Source organism: Lolium perenne, chromosome 7 (genome assembly GCF_019359855.2).
Source record: "Lolium perenne isolate Kyuss_39 chromosome 7, Kyuss_2.0, whole genome shotgun sequence".
Classification (NCBI taxonomy): domain Eukaryota; kingdom Viridiplantae; phylum Streptophyta; class Magnoliopsida; order Poales; family Poaceae; genus Lolium; species Lolium perenne.
In genome coordinates, this window is record NC_067250.2 from 295,876,832 (window position 1) to 295,900,578 (window position 23,747).

At 44.0% G+C, this 23,747-nt stretch overlaps 1 non-coding gene across 1 annotated transcript; it reads left to right on the forward strand.

Annotated features, from left to right (window-relative positions):
- The first annotated feature begins 5,451 nt into the window (after positions 1-5,451).
- On the forward strand, positions 5,452-5,523 carry TRNAQ-CUG (transfer RNA glutamine (anticodon CUG)). Its single transcript has one exon. It is a non-coding gene; the product is annotated as a tRNA-Gln (tRNA).
- Positions 5,524-23,747: the final 18,224 nt, after the last annotated feature.

Here is a 23,747-nt window from a genome sequence, read left to right on the forward strand (position 1 = left end):
TTCTCAAAGTGAAGGAACAACACGTACTTTGCACTCCTCGGTTGGAACCTTCAGTCATCTCAAAAGGAAAAAATATATCCCAACCTTCCATACATGGATAGCAAAATGTGGAGGCATTGTTGACTCAAAGTACAACCAAATCTCCATCAAAAAAATCAAACTACAACCAAATCGTACTCGTGTGTTTGATGTTCTTCCTCAACCGCCTGATCTGACGATGCCTGACTTGGTATGAGGCGAAATTCTGGACCATCACATGAAGAAGACATTTCTGCACCCCTGCACCTGTTGATCCAGGCTAAACAAGTGCAGTGCGACGATAAATGAGCAGGACTGAGTCGGGCTGATTGTTATAAGGCCCAGTTGCCCTTCGTGGCCCACAGGGTGTGGGACGTAATAAAGTTTTTTTTTGTCCTATGCATCCTAGGCTAATGTGTATCCATGCATCCAGCCGTCCTCAGCCCTTCGTTCCGGATCCCATGCACAAGATCATAACCGTGGCTAGTGTCAAGTTTAAACTAACATGCCCGCCTAAGAGCATCTCTAGCAGAAGTGGCAAACTGCAAACCCCAGATCGAAATTGGCATATAGAAGTGCATATTAAAAAAATGGCGCGCAAGACGGAATTGCATTTTATTTGGATAGTTCATGCGTACATAGAGCTAAATTCGACTACATTACACAAAAGCAACTCGAATTAGCTAAATTCGAGCTAAAATCCGCCGCCACGGCAACCTAGAACTCAAAATCGGCTCCGGGATGCTCACCGGAGCCCTATGTCGTGGCGGTGGCGTGTCGGAGCGGCCTCATCACTCCGTGTCGCTGCCAAGGTAGACGAAGACCCTGCCCTGCTCCTCCGCGACACGCCGCCATTCCTCTGCCTTGTCCACGTCGCGCTGGCTCGAGCGCGAGACGAGGCCGACGACGGGGTCAAGGTTGCGCTCCTCGATGAAGTCGCCGAGCGCGAGCCCTGCGTTCAGCTCAGCATCGCCGGGAGGAGACGCTCCAGCTAGGCGTCGTCGATGTAGTCGCCAGGCGCGAACTTCGGTCGAGGGAGGCGCGGCGGCTCGTCGTCTTCCTCCATCTTCACCACCAACGTCTTCGACGGGCACTGGTGGATGTGTGCCGCGTCGGAGCGGATCTTGTCCGCCTCCGTCTTCTCGTCGGCGGGAGGAGGGGTGGAGCTTCCGCCGTGGCCAATCTGGCCACCCCCGCGCCCGTTGGAGCCGTGCCCCGCCATCAGCGTCGCCGGCGGGAGGTGGGGTTGCCCGATCTACACACGGCTGGGCCGATTGATCGCTGGCGGGGGTGCAATTTGTCGTCAGCTGGGAGGCGGAGGAGCCGATGGCGTTTGGCCCCCATCCGGTTGAATAAATCAAAAAAATACCTAAAAAGGCCTAAAGTCAAAGATTTATCAATGGGTAATGTTGCTCCAATACCTAACCAAAGAGCTAGTATAGTACCGATTAAAAAACGGTCGTAGCTACTGGGCGGCGAAAGAGATTTTTGAATTTATTAACATTCTCTAGAAACGGTATTGCCAATAAGCCTGTTGCAAAGAAACCATTAAGAGAACGTCCAATAATTTATTGGGTACCGTACGGAGTATTTGAAACTTGAATGGGCTGCTAGCAGATTTGTTGGGGATGGCAAGTTAACACCGTGGATAGGCTGATATGGGGGGTCTACTAGAGATGCTCTAAACACTAAGTTAAGGTATCTTTACAATAAGCTCCCTTTTGTTCCTTCCAAGATCGATCAGGCACCGTGGACGGCCGGCGGCAACTACGGCGGCAACTACGCAACGCAGCTTGGCTCAGTGGCGGCGAAGAGCCGAAGATGACATAAGGTTGTGGCCGGTGGCGGCCTGCAGCGGCGGTGGAGCCGTGGAGGTCGGCTACCACATAACGTGGCGGCCTGCGGCCACCACCCAACGTGGTTGTCGGAACCGACGGCAACCAAGATTCAGGTGGCCGGTGGTAAGAGCATCCTCACTCGTTGGCGCTCCCCACGCCCAAATCCGGCGAAATTTTCGTCCGGATTGGATGAAGATTTGGCGTGGGGAGCGCCGAAGTTCCAGCCGTCCCCCCGGCAGGAAACCCCCAACCTCGACCATTTGACATATTTCAAACAAATTCAACATAAAATTTAACAAGTTGGGCAAACAAGAGGACGAAAATTGCTGAAACAAATTCGGCGATAACAGTACAATGTTTAACAAGTGCTGAAACAAATGAAGCACACAAATTTCACAATTTTTCAAACAAATTAAGACAGACTAGTTGGCGTCGGCGTTGGTGTTGCCTCGGAGCCTCCATATGTGCTCCACCAGATCATCTTGCAGCAGCTGGTGCATTGTAGAGTCTCGAATCTCCTGGCGCATAGCAATGAAGGCGGCCCATGATGGAGGCACCTGGTGATTAGGCTGTGCAAGAGGACCCTCTCTCTCATATGGTGCTTGTTGCTCAGCCAGAGGAACCGGATGCTTTCGCTCATCTTCAATAATCATGTTGTGTAGGCACACACAGCAGTTCATCACCTCCCGCATCTGATCTTTGGACCAAGTCATAGCGGGGAACCGGACGACAGCAAATCTCTGCTGTAGGACACCAAATGCTCGCTCGACGTCTTTTCGGCAAGCTTCTTGTTTCTTGACAAACTCGCAAAGTTTGGGGGTGCTAGGGTTGGAGATCGTCTTCACAAATGTTGCCCACTTTGGATAGATACCGTCTGCAAGGTAGTATCCTTTGTTGTAGTGCCGACCATTGATCACATAGTCCACCGGGGAGCATGACCCTCAACAAGCTTGGAAAAGACCGGGAGCAGTTTAGGACGTTGATGTCATTGTTGGATCCAGGCATACCAAAGAAAGAGTGCCAAATCCAAAGATCATGGGTAGCCACCGCTTCAAGTATCACGGTGCAGCCTTTTTGTGACCCTTGTACATTCCCCTGCCACGCAAACGGACAGTTCTTCCATTGCCAATGCATGCGATCAATGCTTCCAAGCATCCCTGGAAAACCTCTAGCTTCATTTGTTGCAAGGATCCTCTGAGTGTCTTCGACGGTGGGTGATCTCAAGTAATAGTCCCCGAACAACTGCTATGACGGCCTGTGAGAACCGGTAGAAACAATCAAGGGCGGTGGACTCCGCCATCCGAAGATAGTCATCTGCAGTATCACCGGGAGCTCCATACGCCGGCATCCTCATAGCCACTGTGCACTTCTGCAGTGACGAAAATCCAACCAAACCGGTGCAATCCGCCTTGCATCTGAAATAGGGATCAAAGTGGCGGATGGCATACACAATTTGCAGAAATAGCTTTCTGCTCATCCTGAAACGACGCCGGAAAACACTCTCACCGTGCAACGGATTGTCGGCGAAGTAGTCGGCGTACAACATGCAGTAGCCCTCCAGTCGCTGTCTCGGCTTGCACTTCCGGCGACCTCGTGCCGACCCACCACGCCGACGAGTTGCCAGTCCGGCGTACATGCTTGCCAAGCAACCAAGGATCATCATGTGCTCGTCGTCTTGGGCGGCTGCTGCCATCTCTTCTTGCATAAGCTCGACGAACATCTGCTCCTCCTCTTCGTCCGAGTCCATGGCCGGCGAGGCAAATGGACGAACACCTGACGGGCGTGGTCGAGGCAACCCGAGCCGCGAGCGACGACGAGCAAGCAGGCCGGAAAACAGGCCGGCGGAAGAGCAGCCAGATAGGCCGTCGTCCAAACACGGCGGAATATAGGCAGGTGGGGAAGGAGTGGCGGCGCAATCTGGGCAACAAGCCGGCGGGGTGGTGCCGGCGGCGAGAGAGATACGAGGGGTGGGGGAGATTTTGAGCGACGTGGCGGTGGGGTTCGTGCGTTGAGTCACCGACAGATCGGGCCCTTCCCCGCTTTTCACTCGTCCGGAGTCCCCGAGAGCTCCCCGGGGGGCCGGGGGCGTGGGATCGCCGGATGAATTTAGGCCCAAATCCGGACGAAAACGAGGAACCGGGGGCGCGACTGGGCCGAATTTCGCCGTCCGGATGGAAAAAACGCTCGCCGGGGACCTCCTCGGGGGGACGAGTGGAGATGCTCTAACCATCAATGGCGCAAGGTCTTGAAACATGCATGCAACATCAAGTGTTACCCAAAGTTGAGCACACGCAAGATGGATCAGGTGTTCTACAGTTCTAGCCTATTACTCCGTACATCTCATCGTCCAGTGTACATCTTGGCCATGGTCTGGATCTGGTACCACATGACCGTGCATCCGTCTGACATTGACCATCCGATCCTCAACTTCGAAGTAGACTGTACCGACCTTCTTTGGTTGACATGCCAAAACCCTGTTCCGTGGAATACTATACTAATCATGTGAATGTAGGCGCTCTGATTATGGAATCTTCTCAGTGTAACATCGCGAGCACGCCTATCTTGTTCATGTTCTAAATTCAGTTCAGATTTCCATATCCGTAGTGCTCAGGAGTTTGCTATTTGCGATTACTAGCATTGTCGAAATTGCAACCATGGCGTTTTTGGTTCCACATGCACCATTTTGTTCATAGGCACATGGCTCCAAAATTCAGTTCAGATTTCATTAATCTTACATTCGAGATGAGTAGCACCTCAGGAGTTGTTGTTTGCTACTACTGGCAGTGTCAAAACTGGCACGTGCATTGTGAGTAGAAAGGCATAATTGTGTTGTCGTGCAGTCCTATGAGGATCATGGATGGATAGGATAGAGTGATAGACAGATGCCATTTTTTGACGGAATGTCGGCATCATCATTCGGTTCACTCTCTTTTGAGGCCCTGACTTTGTATGCAGCGAGCTGGACCAGACCCTCTAGCCATGTGAGGCCTGGGACACCCATTTGAGGAAGAAAAATGAGGATTTTATTTTGCTCTTGAAAGTAAGAGAAAAGGAAGACGACTTCTCCTTTGTTCCTATGGTAAGTGAGTGTGGATGTGATGTGATGTCCCTCCATCTATGATCTATCACCCTCACACATCCATTTATTCAGTCCCTAGGACATCTTTGGCGGCACGATGATCTAGACGGACGGAGGTGGTCCGTTTTGGTTCAAGTGGATAAAAGTACACCAAAATACGAACCTATAGTACCCTGACGCAAACGAACCGAGTGAGCCATTTCAGACCTAAATTTGGAGCACAATGGAACTTGTTAAAACAGTGCACTAGCTTGCATGGTAGAAAGTACAGAGGGTCCAACTATAAATAAGAGCAACTTTGTAAGCACAATCGAGTAACGGGATGCGTCTCTCAAGGAGAGAAAACAAAGATATCTCAATCTCGCATCGCTTTGTCAGTCAGGTGGTCGCGTTGAGGCGTAGCAGAGTGCAATCAACCGCCGAATAGTTTTGTGCCTTGCTGGACTTATCTGAGTGAGACAAACAATCGCACGTTGCTTTTAATTTGGTAAACAACAAAAATCCTTCTTCACAAATGGTCCCATGGTCTAGTGGTTAGGACACAAGACTCTGAATCTTGTAACCCGAGTTCAAGTCTCGGTGGGACCTTAATTTTTTTCGACGAATCGATTGTTCTTTTTTTTCGGAGCTTTCTCTATAAAAAGGCAGAGCAGTTTTCTGCCTTCTCTCTAATTTTTTCCATACGCATAACAGACGGGCTAGGTAAAGAACTGCATATTATAGTTTTCTTCGCCCAAGAGCACGCCCATATTCTTGCATTGCCTTTTCATTACACTGCAAGTGCTTCAGGCCAGGTACAACAACTCTGAACTGCCTGCTCCCTCGTGCACTGTGATTAACACCTTTGGATCATCCTCTACACCGCTGATTTACCTGCTACGTTCCAGAATTCATACGGCGGTAATGGAATGTCAAAACAGTAAGTGAAACCATGTTTACTTTGCGGCGCCGCTCTACCTGAAATCTGCGGCCCTGCACGATCTTGCTTTCCACAGCGACGTGCATTCGCTATGATGCTAAGATTTTCCGGATTCACGTGGTAGTACAGTTTCATAGTTTCGTACAGAAACTACTACAGGAACGGCACACGACAACGTATTAAGCACAAAAAGGCTAGTGAAAAAATGAATCCAAATTTGGTTCTTAGGTCCATGTAACACAGAGCACGCGGCACAGCCTGGCTAATCATATAGCTCAACTCAAACATATCATATATTCTCGAAAAGCACATGCTAAAGTACAGTGGTATGTTATTAACTTGTCCATCCTGGAGCTGCATTCCAGTTTTCTCTTCCTTTCTCTACAAACATTCAAGGAATCCACCCTTCCAATCTGTTATAAAGGCAACAGGAAAATAAAGAAGAACGAATAAATCAATTTCAGGGGACACAAGGATTTTTAACGGGGAACGAATGAATTGATCATAGGGGACACTAGAGTTGACCGTTCCACCATTGCAAACTATATTAGATTATCTTGAATGGAATGCAAACTATCAGATATAAATCAGCGCACAACAAGAAAAAGGTTAATGTGTTGACCTGGATTGGTCTTGTTGCCATGGCTCAGCCTACGGGCTTCATGACACTTTCGTCCCTTCATAGCTAATGACACTAAAAACGGCCCAAATTAACAAGTAAAAAAGGATGAAGTCTTAACCAGCTAGGAAGCAACAAATAATAACGGCTCTTCAAACCTACTCTAGTGGCGCATCAGCTCTCCACTGCTCCCTAGGGCATCTCTAATGGAACGACGCAAACGGATACGGAGCGATCGTTTAGGATCGCACGGTCGAAACCCAGGCCCAGCGGCCCGACGCATAGTGACCGGGTTGTCCACGGAGACGCAAACGTGGTCCAGATATGCGTTGAGTTTGCGTCTCCGTAGACGCTCCATGGTCGCACTGAGTGTCCTTGTATTTTAACCCGGTCACGCAGGTCAGTGACAGCGAAATTGACCGCGCGGATTTTCTCATATTACCCTTCTTTGTTGCCCCGCCGCCGCCACCTCAACCCCACCCCGCCGTACCGCCGTAATACATGTCGTTTGTTTGGGTCTCGCCACATCGGAGAACATGATCAGAGTCGGGGTAGATTCTTGGCCGCATATGTTGCGTCTTTGGGGGCTAAAAAGACGGTTCAGGACCTGTTTGGTCAATTGCACTGGTAGGTTTCTAATTCAATTTTTGGGCGCTATTGTGGGCAACCATTGATCCTCAGTTGCTACCAACACATATGGACATGCGGAAATCGCTTGAAAAGTTCCGCAATGAGGTCATTGACTCCTCTTCCGACGACGATGCAGACCATGCCTCCACCAGCACAATGCCAGGCAGACGCCGGTATACTGGGGCTATGTGAGGGCCGCTAAAAAAACCTACCACGCACTAGAGTGGAAGGGCACCTCTGGCTCTACAAGGACTACTTCGATCGCACCGATCCGGTGTTCCCGGAAAAATTGTTCCGGCGGCGGCACATGATGTCAAGGGACCTATTTATGGTCATTCTACAGAGCATCAAAGACTTCGACCCGTACTTACAATGCAGGCCTGATGCCACATGTACGCTAGGCTTCACCTCTTACTAAAAATGTTCCGCAACTATTCAAATGCTATCGTATGGAATGGCTGCTGATATATTCGATGAGTATCTTCGAATGGGTGAGAGCACCTACCTGATGGGTTCGTTGCATAGAAAACAAAAAATTTCCTACCGCAAAGACAAATAAATCCAAGATCTAATCTATGGAAAAGCCAAGATCTAATCTATGAGATCGGAGCAACGAGATGGATATGAGATTAATCTCGTTGTTGGTGTAGACGATCGTCCTGGTGCTGCAATCCGGCAGCACTTCCGTACTCGGTCGCGCGTACGGTGTCGATGAAGCCCGTCCTCTCCCCGTTCCAGCGGGCAACGGAGGAGTGGTAGATCTCCACGGAATCCCAGCGGCACGACGGCGTGGTGGTGGTGGTGAAGAAGAATTACTGCAGGGCTTCGGCTAAGCCGGAGCAGCGTATGGAGGAGGTAGAAAGGGGGCGGCTAGGGTTGGATGATGGGGGGCTTTAGCCGGCCACCCCCTCCCCTCTTTATATAGGTGGAGGGGTCAGCCTAGGGTTTCCCCTAGGGACCACCATCCCCTTGGCCGGCGCATGAAGGGGGGAAAACCCCTCCCCCAAGTGTTCCCTGATACGTCTCCAACGTATCTATAATTTCTTATGTTCCATGCTAGTTTTATGACAATACCTACATGTTTTATTCATACTTTATATCGTTTTGATGCATTTTCCGGAACTAACCTATTAACAAGATGCCGAAGTGCCAGTTCCTGTTTTCTGCTGTTTTTGGTTTCAGAAATCTTACACAGGAAATATTCTCGGAATTGGACGAAATTAATGCCCACGATCTTATATTTCACGGAAGGTTCTAGAGCACCGAAGAGGGGCCAGAGCGGAGCCAAGGGGGCCCCACCCCACATGGCGGCGCGGCCAAGGGGGGGCGCCCCCCAATGGTGTGGGACCCTCGGGACCTGATAACCCACAAGTATAGGGGATCGCAACAGTCTTCGAGGGAAGTAAAACCCAAATTTATTGATTCGACACAAGGGGAGGTAAAGAATACTTATAAGCCTTAACAACTGAGTTGTCAATTCAGCTGCACCTGGAAAAGCACTAGTAACAGGGGTGATGTGAAAGCAGCAGTAATATGAGAGCCGTAGTAACAAGAATAACACGCGATGGCAGTAATATGAGAGCAATGGCACCAGAAAATAGTTGATACTACTTCCAATGACATATAGGACCGAGTATATGATGATGAGAGATGGACCGGGGTTCCCAGCTATCTACACTAGTGGTAACTCTCCAATAACAAGTGTTGGGTGAACAAATTACAGTTGGGCAATTGATAGAATTGAAATAGCATTAAGACAGAACATCAAGATTATTAATCATGTAGGCATGTTTTTCATATATAGTCATACGTGCTCGCAATGAGAAACTTGTACAACATCTTTTGTCCTACCAGCCGGTGGCAGCTGGGCCTCTAGGGAATCTACTGGAAATTAAGGTACTCCTTTTAATAGAGCACCGGAGCAAAGCATTAACACTCCGTGAAAACATGTGATCCTCATATCTAAGCCTTCCCCTCCAGTTGTCCCAATTTCTGTCACTTTGGGGCATTTGGTTCCGGAAATAGACATGTGCATACAACTTGTAGATACAATCTAAGCAATAAGTATAGAGCTTAAATCTAAGATCATGCCACTCGGGCCCTAGTGACAAGCATTAAACACAACAAGATTGCAGCAACAATAACTTCACAAACTTTATAGATAGACTAATCATAATGTAACAATCCATCGGATCCCAACAAACACAACACCGATTACATCAGATGAATCTCAATCATGTAAGGCAGCTCATGAGATCATTGTATTGAAGTACATGGGGGAGAGAGTACCAACTAGCTACAGCTAGAACCCGTAGTCCACGGGGGAACTACTCACGGAGCATGATGGAGGCGGTGGCGTTGATGGAGATGGCTTCCGGGGGCACTTCCCCGTCCCGACAGGGTGCCGGAACAGAGACTTCTGTCCCCCGAATTGGAGTTTCGCGATGGTGGCGGCGCCCCTGGAGTCTTTCTGGAGTTTCGTCAATCGGTATCGAAGATTTAGGTCATCAGGGCTTAAATAGGCGAAGAGTCGGAGTCGGAGGGGCCACGGGGCCTCCCCACACTAGGTCGGCGCGGCCAGGGTGGAGCCCGCGCGGCCCTGTTGTGTGGGGCCCCCAGGGCTCCCCTCTGGTCCCCCTCTGACTTTCTGGAAAGTTCCGGGAAAAATAAGGTTCTGGGCGTTGATTTCGTCGAATTCCGAGAATATTGCCCGAACAGCCTTTTTGGAACCAAAAACAACAGAAAACAGCAACTGGCACTTCGGCATCTTGTTAATAGGTTAGTTCCGAAAAACGCATAAAAATATTATAAAGTGCAAGCAAAACATGTAAGTATTATCATAAAACAAGCATGGAACATCAGAAATTATAGGTACGTTGGAGACGTATCAGCATCCCCAAGCTTAGTTCCTGCTCGCTCTCGAGTAGGTAAACGATAAAAAGAGTAATTTCTGTAGTGACATGCTACTTACATAACCTTGATCATACTATTATAAAGCATATGAGATGAATGCAGTGACTCAAGGCAATGATCTATAGTTGCTAACAAATAGATAACATATAGCAAAACTTTCATGAATAATACTTTCAAGACAAGCATCAAAAAGTCTTGCATAGGAGTTAACTCATAAAGCAATACATTCAAAGTAAAGGCATTGAAGCAACACAGAGAAAGATTTAAGTTTCAGCAGTTGCTTTCAACTTTCAACATGCATATCTCATGGATAATTGTCAGCACAAAGTAATATGATGAATGCAAATAAGCAAGTATGTAAGAATTAATGCACAGTTGACACAAGTGTTTGCTTCTAAGATGGAAGGAAGTAGGTAAACTGACTCAACATAAAGTAAAGGATAGGCCCTTCGCAGAGGGAAGCAGGGATTAAATCATGTGCAAGAGCTTTTTAAGTTTTGAAATCATATAGAGAGTATAAAAGTAAAGTTTTGAGAGGTGTTTGTTGTTGTCAACGAATGGTAGCGGGTACTCTAACTACCTCGTCAACCAGACTTTCAAGAGCGGCTCCCATGAAGGACGTTATCTCTACCAGCAAGGTAGATCATCCCTCTTCTCTTTTGTTTACACATGTATTTTAGTTTCATTATTTATGGATGACACTCCTCCCAACCTTTTGCTTACACAAGCCATGGCTAACCGAATCCTCGGGTGCCTTCCAACATTCACATACAATGAAGGAGTGTCTATTTGCAAAGTTAAGTTGCTTACTGATGAATCAGAGCAAAACATGTGAAGAGAATTATTAATGAAAGTTGATTAATTGGGGGCTGGGAACCCCGCGCCAGCTCTTTTTGCAAAATTATTGGATAAGCGGATGTGCCACTAGTCCATTACGAAAGTCTGTCAGGAGTAAATGACAAGATTGAAAGATAAACACCACATACTTCCTCATGAGCTATAAAACATCAACACAAATTAAGAAGCATTTTGAAGGTTTAAAGGTAGCACATGAAGTATTTACTTGGAATGGCAGGAAATACCACATAGTAGGTAGATATGGTGGACATAAATGGCATAGGTTTTTGGCTCAAGGTTTTGGATGCACGAGAAGCATTTCCTCTCAGTGCAAGGTTTTGGCTAGCAAGGTTGTTTGAAGCAAACACAAGTATAAACCGGTACAGCAGAACTTACATAAGAACATATTGCAAGCATTATAAGACTCTACACTGTCTTCCTTGTTGCTCAAACACTTTTACCAGAAAATATCTAGACCTTAGAGAGACCAATCATGCAAACCAATTTCAACAAGCTCTACGGTATTTCTCCACTAATAGGTTTAAACTACATGATGTACGAGAAACATGATCTACTTGAGAGCTCAAAACAATTGCCAAGTATCAAATTATCCAAGACAATATGAAGCATTTTCTGTTTCCAACCAAATATCAATAAGTGCAATAGCTTCCAGCTTTTGTCATTGAACATTAAAAGTAAAACGAAGAACATAAGTGTTCATATGAAAAAAGCGGAGCGTGTATCTCTCCCAAACAAGGATTGCTAGGATCCGAATTTATTCAAACATAAACAAAAATAAAAACACACAGACGCTCCAAGTAAAGCACATAAGATGTGACCGAATAAAAATATAGTTTCAATAGAAGAAACCTGATAAGTTGATGAAGAAGGGGATGCCTTGGGCATCCCCAAGCTTAGACGCTTGAGTCTTCTTGAAATATGCAGGGATGAACCACGGGGGCATCCCCAAGCTTAGGCTTTTCACTCTTCTTGATCATATATCATCCTCCTCTCTTGACCCTTGAAAACTTCCTTCACACCAAACTTCTCATAAACTTCATTAGAGGGGTTAGTACTCAAAAAACTTTAATCCACTTTAGCCCTGTAGTGACACATTGCAAGAACTCAATAAAACATTAGCTACAGCTCTCCACGTCTAGAAAGCCTCACTTAAAGTCCACAAGAGACAATGCAAAAAACAGAGACAGAATCTGTCAAAACAGAACAGCCAGTAAACAGGAATTTTTAAGAGGTACTTCCGTTGCTCAAATCAGAAAACTCAAAACTAATGAAAGTTCCGAACATATCTGAGGATCACTCACGTAAATTGGAAGATTTTTATGAGTTACCTACAGAGAATCATACCCAGATTCATGACAGCAAGAAATCTGTTTCTGCGCAGTAATCCAAATCTAGTATCAATCTTCTATTAGAGACTTCACTTGGCACAACAATGCAATAAAATAAAGATAAGGAGAGATTGCTACAGTAGTAACAACTTCCAAAACACAACAAAACAGTAGAAAAATAAACACATGGGTTATCTCCCAAGAAGTTCTTTCTTTATAGCCATTAAGATGGGCTCAGCAATTTTAATGATGCTCACATGGAAAATAGAAATTGAAGCAAAAGAGAGCATCAAAAAGCAAGTATGAAACAAATTTAAGTCTAACCCGCTTCCTATGCATAGGAATCTTGTACACAAATAAATTCATGAAGAACCAAGTGACAAGCATAAGAAGATAAAACACGAGCAACTTCAAAATTTTCAGCATATAGAGAGGTGTTTTAGTACCATGCAAATTTCTACAACCATATTTACCTCTCTCATAATAATTTTCAGTAGCTTCATGGATAAACTCAACAATATAACTATCACATGCAGCATACTTTCCATGATCTACAAACACATAATTTTTATCAAGCTCAAAAATAGTGGGATTAAAACTTTCGAATCCACTTTTATCAATAATATAACAAGATGATCGATCAATCTCAAGAGATATGGGACTCATAGATAAAGTCAAGACTTCTCCAATCCCATTTTCATTAGTAGTACAATTAATATTATCAAGTAACATAGGACCATCATCTAGAGATTTATCATAAATATTTGCTAAGCAAAACTCTTTAGTACCATGCATTTCGACATCAGGCACAAACAAAGCATTATCATAAGATTTATCAAAATAGCATGGATTATCATAGATAACAGTAGCATAATTATTCTCACAAGTCTTACTCATAGGAAATATTTCAAGAGAATCCACAGGAACATAACATTCAACCTCCTTTGGTAAGCATGGAGGACAATCAAATAGTGTAAGAGATAAAGAGTTACTCTCATTAGAAGGTTGACATGGGTAGCTAATCCATTCTTCCTCCCTTTGTTCATCACTCTCCTCTTCTTTTTCATCCAATGAGCTTTCAGGTTCATCAATTTCCTCCTCTTTTTCATCCAATGAGCTTTCAGGTTCATCAATTTCTTCTTCCACTGGTTCCTGCAAATTGTGAGTGCATTCTTGTGCATTAATGAGTCTCTCTTTATAATCAATGATATAAGGATTATCACTATAACTTTCTATGCAAAAATTAAGGATAGAAGAGACATAATCTTTAAGGTCCTTACAAACAACACAAGTTTCATAATTTTTAGATATGAAGGATTCGATCTCAGAAGCTCCCATAAATAAGACAAATTGTTCTACCTCTTCGAACCCAAAATGAATATAGCTATTCCAATTATAGTTCTTAATTAAAACTTCCTCACTAAAGCCACATTGAAATTTAAGATGTTTAGTATCCTGTTTAGAGAAACAGTTTATATCATGGCGTTTAAGCAATATTTTAGCAATTGTATTCAATTTTTCTATCACAGCACTCATAACTTTTCCCGTTCTTGATTCTCTATAATTATTATATAATTCTATAAGCTCCAAATAGGTTGTAGGTTCTCCCATAGCAACAGTTTTTAATTTTTTGGTTTTTCAAATTTTTATGGATTTTCGGGTATATAGGGTAAATAAAACAAAACAAAAACAAACTAGACAAAAGTAAACTAAGCAAAATAAAACTAGACAGAAATAAACTAAGCACAAATAAACTAGGCAAAAGTAAACTAAGCAAAACAGAATAAAATAAAACAAAAACAGAGAGAGAGGAAGAGTGTATTCCCCAGGTGAACTTATGAGTAGAGCTATGCCTCCCCGGCAACGGCGCCAGAAAATAGTCTTGATAACCCACAAGTATAGGGGATCGCAACAGTCTTCGAGGGAAGTAAAACCCAAATTTATTGATTCGACACAAGGGGAGGTAAAGAATACTTATAAGCCTTAACAACTGAGTTGTCAATTCAGCTGCACCTGGAAAAGCACTAGTAACAGGGGTGATGTGAAAGCAGCAGTAATATGAGAGCAGTAATGTGATAACACAGAATACGATGCGATAATATGAGAGCAATGGCACCAGAAAATAGTTGATACTACTTCCAATGACATATAGGACCGAGTATATGATGATGAGAGATGGACCGGGGTTCCCAGCTATCTACACTAGTGGTAACTCTCCAATAACAAGTGTTGGGTGAACAAATTACAGTTGGGCAATTGATAGAATTGAAATAGCATTAAGACAGAACATCAAGATTATTAATCATGTAGGCATGTTTTCCATATATAGTCATACGTGCTCGCAATGAGAAACTTGTACAACATCTTTTGTCCTACCAGCCGGTGGCAGCTGGGCCTCTAGGGAATCTACTGGAAATTAAGGCACTCCTTTTAATAGAGCACCGGAGCAAAGCATTAACACTCCGTGAAAACATGTGATCCTCATATCTAAGCCTTCCCCTCCAGTTGTCCCAATTTCTGTCACTTTGGGGCCTTTGGTTCCGGACATAGACATGTGCATACAACTTGTAGATACAATCTAAGCAATAAGTATAGAGCTTAAATCTAAGATCATACCACTCGGGCCCTAGTGACAAGCATTAAACACAACAAGATTGCAGCAACAATAACTTCACAAACTTTATAGATAGACTAATCATAATGTAACAATCCATCGGATCCCAACAAACACAACACCGATTACATCAGATGAATCTCAATCATGTAAGGCAGCTCATGAGATCATTGTATTGAAGTACATGGGGGAGAGAGTACCAACTAGCTACAGCTAGAACCCGTAGTCCATGGGGGAACTACTCACGGAGCATGATGGAGGCGGTGGCGTTGATGGAGATGGCTTCCGGGGGCACTTCCCCGTCACGGCAGGGTGCCGGAACAGAGACTTCTGTCCCCCGAATTGGAGTTTCGCGATGGTGGCGGCGCCCCTGGAGTCTTTCTGGAGTTTCGTCAATCGGTATCGAAGATTTAGGTCACCAGGGCTTAAATAGGCGAAGAGTCGGAGTCGGAGGGGCCACGGGGCCTCCCCACACTAGGCCGGCGCGGCCAGGGTGGAGCCCGCGCGGCCCTGTTGTGTGGGGCCCCCCAGGGCTCCCCTCTGGCCCCCCTCTGACTTTCTGGAAGGTTTCGGGAAAAATAAGGTTCTGGGCGTTGATTTCGTCGAATTCCGAGAATATTGCCCGAACAGCCTTTCTGGAACCAAAAACAACAGAAAACAGCAACTGGCACTTCGGCATCTTGTTAATAGGTTAGTTCCGGAAAACGCATAAAAACATTATAAAGTGCAAGCAAAACATGTAAGTATTATCATAAAACAAGCATGGAACATCAGAAATTATAGGTACGTTGGAGACATATCAGGACCCCTCCGAGGCTGCCCTTCCGCCTATAAAGTCTCTCCGTCGCGAAAACCCTAAAAACATAAGCCACGAGACGAGAAAAGTTACGCAGCCACCGCCATCGCGAAGCCAAGTTCGGGGGACAGAAGTCTCTGTTCCGGCACGCCTCCGGGACGGGAATTGCCCCCGGAAGCCATCTCCATCGACACCACCGCCATCTTCATCGCCGCTGCAGTCTCCCATGATGAGGAGGGAGTAGTTCTCCCCCGAGGCTAATGGCTCTACCGGTAGCTATGTGGTTAATCTCTCTCCCATGTACTTCAATACAATGATCTCATGAGCTGCCTTACATGATTGAGATGCATATGATGAGCTTTGTAATCTAGATGTCGTTATGCTATTCAAGTGGATTTTACTTATGTGATCTCCAGAGACTCCTTGTCCCACGTGTGTAAAGGTGACAGTGTGTGCACCGTGTGGGTCTCTTAGGCTATATTTCACAGAATACTTGTTCACTGGGTTATGATTTGAGTTGGATGTCTCTATGAAATTGTGGTGTGTTAGTACCTCCTATGAATGCTCACAGTGACAGCGTGGGGTGTTTATTAGTACTTGGGAATACATCTTTAAGGTTTGCTTTTGCAGCCCTACACGGTGAATTAGTGTTCGCTATCCCGCCAGAGAGTAATTCAGAATAGCGTAGTGAAGTGCTTATTTATATTCAATTATGATTGCAATGTTGAGAGTGTCCACTAGTGAAAGTATGATCCCTAGGCCTTGTTTCTAAGCATTGAAACACCGTTTCCAACAAGTTCTGCTACATGTTTGCTTGCTGCCATTTTTATTTCAGATTGCAATTGTTACTTATAATCATCCATATTATTTGTATTTCACTATCTCTTCGCCGAACTAGTGCACCTATACATCTGACAAGTGTATTAGGTGTGTTGGGGACACAAGAGACTTCTTGTATCTTAATTGCAGGGTTGCTTGAGAGGGATATCTTTGACCTCTACCTCCCTGAGTTCGATAAACCTTGGGTGATCCACTTAAGGGAAACTTGCTGCTGTTCTACAAACCTCTGCTCTTGGAGGCCCAACACTGTCTACAGGAATAGAAGCGTGCGTAGACATCAAGCTATTTTCTGGCGCCGTTGCCGGGGAGATCAAGACATGCTTCAAGGGGAGTCTCTCACATCCAATCTCTTTACTTTGTTATTGTCTTGCTTTACTTTACTTTATTTTCTGTTTTGTTTGCTTCTTATATTAAAAACACAAAAAAATTAGTTACTTGTTTTACTTTACTTTATTTAGTTTGCTTTACTTATCTTTATTACTGTTAAAATGAATACTCCTGAGAACACTAAGTTGTGTGAATGCACTAGTTAGGCTTAATGGAAAACAACAACAAAAATAAAGATCTTTATGAACTTTATATTGAATTAGGACATGATGTGTTTGAAGAGAGAATTTAAAAACCCATGGAACTTTGTTTGCAAAATAGTAGTAACAATGTTATTAGCATGAACTCTTTGAATACTATTATTGCTAATGCTATGGAAGAATTTAAGCTTGGGGAAGCTGGTTGTGATATTTTTAGTCCCCCGAGTTTTGAAGAGAAAATTTTCTTTGATGATACTTTACCTCCTATATATGATGATTACAATGATGACTATCATATTTTCAGTCCACCTACTATTGAGGAGAAAATTAATTATGACTACAATATGCCTCCTATATATGATGATTATGGTGATGAGAATAATAATGATAGCTATCTTATTGAATTTGCTCCCACTACAATTAATAGCTATGACTATGTGGAGAGTAATAATTTTATGCATGTAGCTCATGATAAGAATGTTTCATGTGATAGTTATATTGTGGATTTCATCAATGATGCTACTGAAAGTTATTATGATAGAGGGAAACATGGTTATATGCATCTTAATAATATTAAGTTTCCCCTCTTTATGTTGAGAATCTTGAAGTTACTCGTGTTTTATCTTCACTTTGCTCCTCATGAATTTATTTGTGTACAAGATTCCTATGCATAGGAAGCGGGTTAGGCTTAAATTTGTTTCACACTTGCTTTTTGATGCTCTCTTTGCTTCAACTCTCATCCTTATATGAGCATCATTAAAATTACCGAGCCCATCTTAATGACTATAAAGAAAGCACTTCTTGGGAGATAACCCATGTTTTATTTTGCTACTATTTTGTTGTGTCTTGGAAGTTGTTACTACTGTAGCAACCTCTCCTTATCTTTATTTTATTGCATTGTTGTGCCAAGTAAAGTCTCTAATAGAAAGTTGATATTAGATTTGGATTTCTGCGCAGAAACAGATTTCTACCTGTCACGAATTTGAGGAGATCTCTTTGTAGGAACTCATAAAATGCTGCAAATTTACATGCGTGATCCTCAGATATATACGCAACTTTCATTAGTTTTGAGCTTTTTCATCTGAGCAAGTTAAGTGCCCCTAAAAAATTCATCTTTACGGACTGTTCTGTTTTGACAGATTCTGCCTTTTATTTCGCATTGCCTCTTTTACTGTGTTGAGTGGATTTGTTTGTTCCATTAACTTTCAGTAGCTTTGGGTAATGTCCAGAACTGTTAAGATTGATTGTGTCCTTGTTGAACATGTGAATTTTTGATTATGCACTAACCCTCTAATGAGTTTGTTTTGAGTTTGGTGTGGAGGAAGTTTTCAAGGGTCAAGAGAGGAGGATGATACAATATGATCAAGAAGAGTGAAAAGTCTAAGCTTGGGGATGCCCCCGTGGTTCATCCCTGCATATTTCAAGAATACTCAAGCATCTAAGCTTGGGGATGCCCAAGGCATCCCCTTCTTCATCAACAACTTATCATGTCACCTCTAGTGAAACTATATTTTTATTCCGTCACATCTTATGTACTTTACTTGGAGCGTCTGTGTGCTTTTATTTTCGTTTTGTTATTTTCATTCTCTGAATAAATTCATGCTTATGTGGGAGAGAGACACGCTCCGCTTTTTCATTTGAAAACTTGTGTTCTTAGTTTTACTTTTAATGTTCATGGCGGAGTTGAAAACCGCTTCGTTAATTGCTATTTGGTTGGAAACAGAAAATGCTTCATGTGGTAAATGGTATATATCTTGAATAATTTGATACTTGGTAATTGTTTTGAGCTCTCATAGATCATGTTTAAGCTTTTGCATCATGTAGTTTAAACCTATTAGTGGAGAACTACTGTAGAGCTTGTTGAAATTTGGATTGCATGATTGGTCTCTCTAAAAGTCTAGATATTTTCTGGTGAAGTGTTTGAACAACAAGGAAGACAGTGTAGAGTCTTATAATGCTTGCAATATGTTCTTATGTAAGTTTTGCTGTACCGGTTCATACTTGTGTTTGCTTCAAATAACCTTGCTAGCCAAAGCCTTGTACTGAGAGGGAATGCTTCTCGTGCATCCAAAACCTTGAGCCAAAACTCATGCCATTTGTGTCCACCATAACTACCTATATGTGGTATTTCTCTGCCATTCCAAACTAAATTGCTTGAGTGCTACCTTTAAAATTTCATTCCTTGTCTTTGCAATATATAGCTCATGGTAAAATAGCCTTAAAAACTATTGTGGTAAAGAGTATGTAGCTTATGTATCTTATTTCTTATAAGTTGCTTGTTGAGCGGTAACCATGTTTCTGGGAACGCCATCAACTATTACACTTTTGTTGAATATCATGTGAGTTGCTATGCATGTTCGTCTTGTCTGAAGTAAGGTTGATTTATCATGATCAAATGGTTTGAGTATGCATATTGTTAGAGAAGAACATTGGGCCGCTAACCGAAGCCATGTATCATGGTGGAAGTTTCAGTTTGGACATTAATCCTCAATCTCTTATGAGAATATTATCTGTTGTTGAATGCCTATGCATTAAAGAGGAGTCCATTATCTGTTTTCTATGTTGTCCCGGTATGGATGTCCTTAGTTGAGATCTATCAAAAACGAGAAATCAAATGTGATCTATCTCCTTGGACCTTTGTACAGGCGGCATAGAGGTACCCTTTGTGACACTTGGTTGAAACATATGTTATGCAATGATAATCCATGTAAATCCAAGCTAATTAGGACAAGGTGCGAGCACAATTGGTATTCTATGCATGAGGCTTGCAACTTATAGGATGTCTTATGCATAAGACATATGAATTATTACTACCGTTGACAAAATTGTTTCTATGTTTTCAAAATAAAAGCTCTAGCACAAAAATAGTAATCCATGCTTGTTGCCTGCCAAAACCCACCGGTGAGCAGCGACGAGCAACAAGAAGAGCTGGGAGGCTCCCAGAACTGCTGGTGGGTCCTGGTCCCTCGGGCGACGGCCCGCAATGCTCCGGCACACGTCCTGGCTATTGCGAGGGCGTGCCACCTGACCTATACCTGGTCAGGAAGGTGATGGATTGCTTCAATTAGTTTCCTGCATGGCAGACACGTAAACATTAAATCCGAGCCTCGATCGGCTCTCAGGTTATCCTGTGGATCAGCTCAAAGAGCCGATTCATCCATGGTTCGTATTGGATCTACGATAACATGGGGATCCTGCTTGATCAATACCAAATTAAATCAATCTACGACAGTCTAGGGCTTTCACCGCATAATTGGAACGTCCTACACGTAGTTGAGCCTGGTAGATACGAAAGATAACAGAAAACTAATCCTAGAAGAGGCCTAAAAACCAACACAGAGTCGATTCCCGGAACAACCCCTTTTGGATCGGCAAACCATACCTTACGCACTACTGGATCGTTCAACCCGTTTGCAAGGCCTGACCATGCGGATATCAAGCTAATCCTTGAAGAACAAGGAACAACTATAACAGATCAGATCTACTAAAATAAAATCCAAGCAAGATGCTGCCCTTACACCCAAGATAGGTGCAAAGGCAGCTAGATATTTAGGGGCAGCATAACTAAGCAGACATATTAGAAAAGTATCGATGCTAGCCCAAAAACATCTATGATAACGGTGTTACTCGCCATCAACAAGGCTTCAGTACGAGCAACACAAGACAACGAATAAACCGATACTGCCTAGATCGCAAGATGCGATCTAGGCAGCATGACGCTGATGCGTGTAGTTGACACGTCCGTTGGGAACCCCAAGAGGAAGGTGTGATGCGCACAGTAGCAAGTTTCCCTCAGTAAGAAACCAAGGTTTAATCGAACCAGTAGGAGTCAAGAAGCACGTTGAAGGTTGATGGCGGCGGGATGTAGTGCGGCGCAACACCAGGGATTCCGGCGCCAACGTGGAACCTACACAACACAACCAAAGTACTGTAATAACCCAGAACATAGGAACAACGAAGGGTAGATTTAGAAATGGGATGCGCATTTCATTGCAAAACTGGGGAAATTTTCGCGCCTTATTGCAACTAAACCTAAGAGGGATCGAGGTTCTCTCTCATTTTGCATTTAGGGTTAGGCAATGTGAGTGAGGGAAATTTCGACATGATCTCTTTTGTATCTTGTTGATTTGGGGAATTGATTTCATTTGACAAGTGTTAATACATTTAACAATAAGCATTGAACAATATAAAAATAGAATGCATAATTTAAACACAACTTATAAAATCAAACAACTTTGAATTTCAAAGTGAATAATAAATACAATATTTATTCTAGAATATAAATATTACATAAAGCAAAAGCTCATAAACAAAAACTTGAGCTTTATTGATATCACAACACAGATTACAAAGTCTTTACAATATTCTTGATACAAGAATTGATGAATAATAAATAGAAATAAAAATAAAGATTACAATATTATTCCTAAACTAAAACCTAGACTAAATGACTTGGAGAATATCTTCTGGTCATGTCCATCTTCAAAACCTGCAAAACAAAGAACCAACACTAGCCAGAATGTTAGTGTTAGCCAAAGAATTCAGTTTGGACAGAACCAAGTGTCATGCACACTTGTGCTTGTCCAAAACCATGGACAGCACAAGATAAGGGCAGCAGCAGACCAAACCTGAGCACCACCAGGGGCTCAAGTTTCAGCATATGAGAGCACACAGCTCAAGTGTCTTTGGGCAGCAACAAAGAAGGCCATGCGAGCTTAGTCACCCAAGCAAGCCAGGCTTGTGTGTCAATGCAAGAATAGAAGCAGGGTTCATATAAAAGGAGCACAAACCCTAGAAACAGTGACCAGTCGACCAGATAAGATTCACCAGGTAAGGGTGAAGCAAAAACAAGCTCAGTTCATCCAGTTCTTGAGCAAGAACAGAACCAACACACACACAACCACTCAAACCACCAGAGATCATGGTGACCTGAGAAGATCATCCAAGACCTGGAGGTGAAGGGCTGTGACACAAACCCAAGTCTGCATCAACAAAACATTTCTTTCTAGGAGCTGGAACAAGGTATACCTAGTTCCTGGAGAAGATCCAAGGGATCTAATCCATCATATGCATGAAATAAGCATGGGATGAGCAGATGCTCATATGGGTAGATCATCACTTGGTTTTCACCAAGGATTACCGCCACCAAAAGCCACTAAAATAAAAAGGCATCCAGATACGTATCTTGTGCACGTAAGCTAGAAATCATGCGCAGATGCACACACTAGCAAGATCTCATGCACAGATAGCACCAGTAGATGGCAAAGATTAGCAGCTAAAACTACACAGTAAATCCTAAGCATACAACCATCAGAAACCCTAGATTTCTTCACAGGCAAGCATATTGGCATTCATAGTTACTATGATCCCCATATATGCAAGCAAAGATGAGTAGCCAACAAAATCCAACCAACCATGTGAGCAACCAGTCAGTAGCAAGGCTACTGAGGTCACATCACACTTAGCACCAATTAAGAGAAAGCCAAATACAAAGCATCACTATCCAGAAATGGATTCAGACTCTAATTGCTTGTAAAGGAATCATGAATCATAAATTCAGACACAAGCAAGTAATTCAATCATCACTGCATAAGCAGTTCATCATCATGTAAGTAATACAAGCATAAATTTATCACAGATCCATGCTAAGCATTGACAGTAGCATACTGTTAAGCCACACAATTTAATCTATAGCCACTAGAGCAAGTCTAGATAGCTAAGATGAGCAACAGCACAAGTAAGCAACAGCACAGTGATGCTTGAGCATCAGCATCACAAGATAATTGAATCATTTAGCCACAAGATTAGCCGATGGCTATCACTGACAATCCATTGATCAAATGGGTCAATTATAGCAAGCCAAGCTACACAGGGAAGTTAGCCAACAAGCAAGGAATGATCCAATGGATCATTGGCTTGCAAAGTAAGCACTGAAGTATATCACAGGCACCACTGGCACACACACAAGTGTCACAGATGCATCACAAGTACACCTAGACAAGCAAGCATGATATACCAGTAAGCACAAGCAAGTCATAATCAAGCATAACATGGCATAGATAGCTGTTGAGCAAGCACAGTAGAGCATGGCAAGTACAGAGCAGGCTAGGAGCAGCAGAGAAGTAAGCACAGCATGAATAGCAAGCAAAGCAGCATGTGCCAGAACCAGTAACTGGTAATTGGGCCATGAGCTTGCAATTAACCGAAGCACAGGCAAATTGCATAGGAATCGCATGGCTCTAGATGATCACAAGATCACCAGAGAGCAACATAGCATGAGGAGGAAGAAGAACAGTAACAAGGGGAGGCGCACAGAGGAGAAGGTGGAGATGCAACACTTACTTGCGCCTGGAAGCAGAGGCTAGGGCATGGCGAGGCAGTGCTCGCGCGGCCCTAACAGCTGCAAGTCCAGGGTAGGCGCCGACGTTACGCCGGCGAACCCAGACACGAACCAGCACCACCGTAGCAAGCACCTGAGGCGACGGCACGAGTACTGCAAGCAGCACCCGCGCCAGGTCAACCCCAGGCACGTACACATCGTCGGCGGGGACGAGATCTCGCCGGAGTTCGTCGAGGCGATTCTCCACGAGATCCAGATCGGAGGCGATTCGCCAGGAGAGGAAGAGAAGGGGAAAACTGCGCGGATAGATCGATAGATCTGCACGCGGCGGTTCTAGATCGGTAGGTAACTACGGCGGAGGAGCACGGCGATGGCCGGAGTGAGGCGGCGGCCATGGCGGCGACGCCATCGCCAGAGAGTCGCGAGAG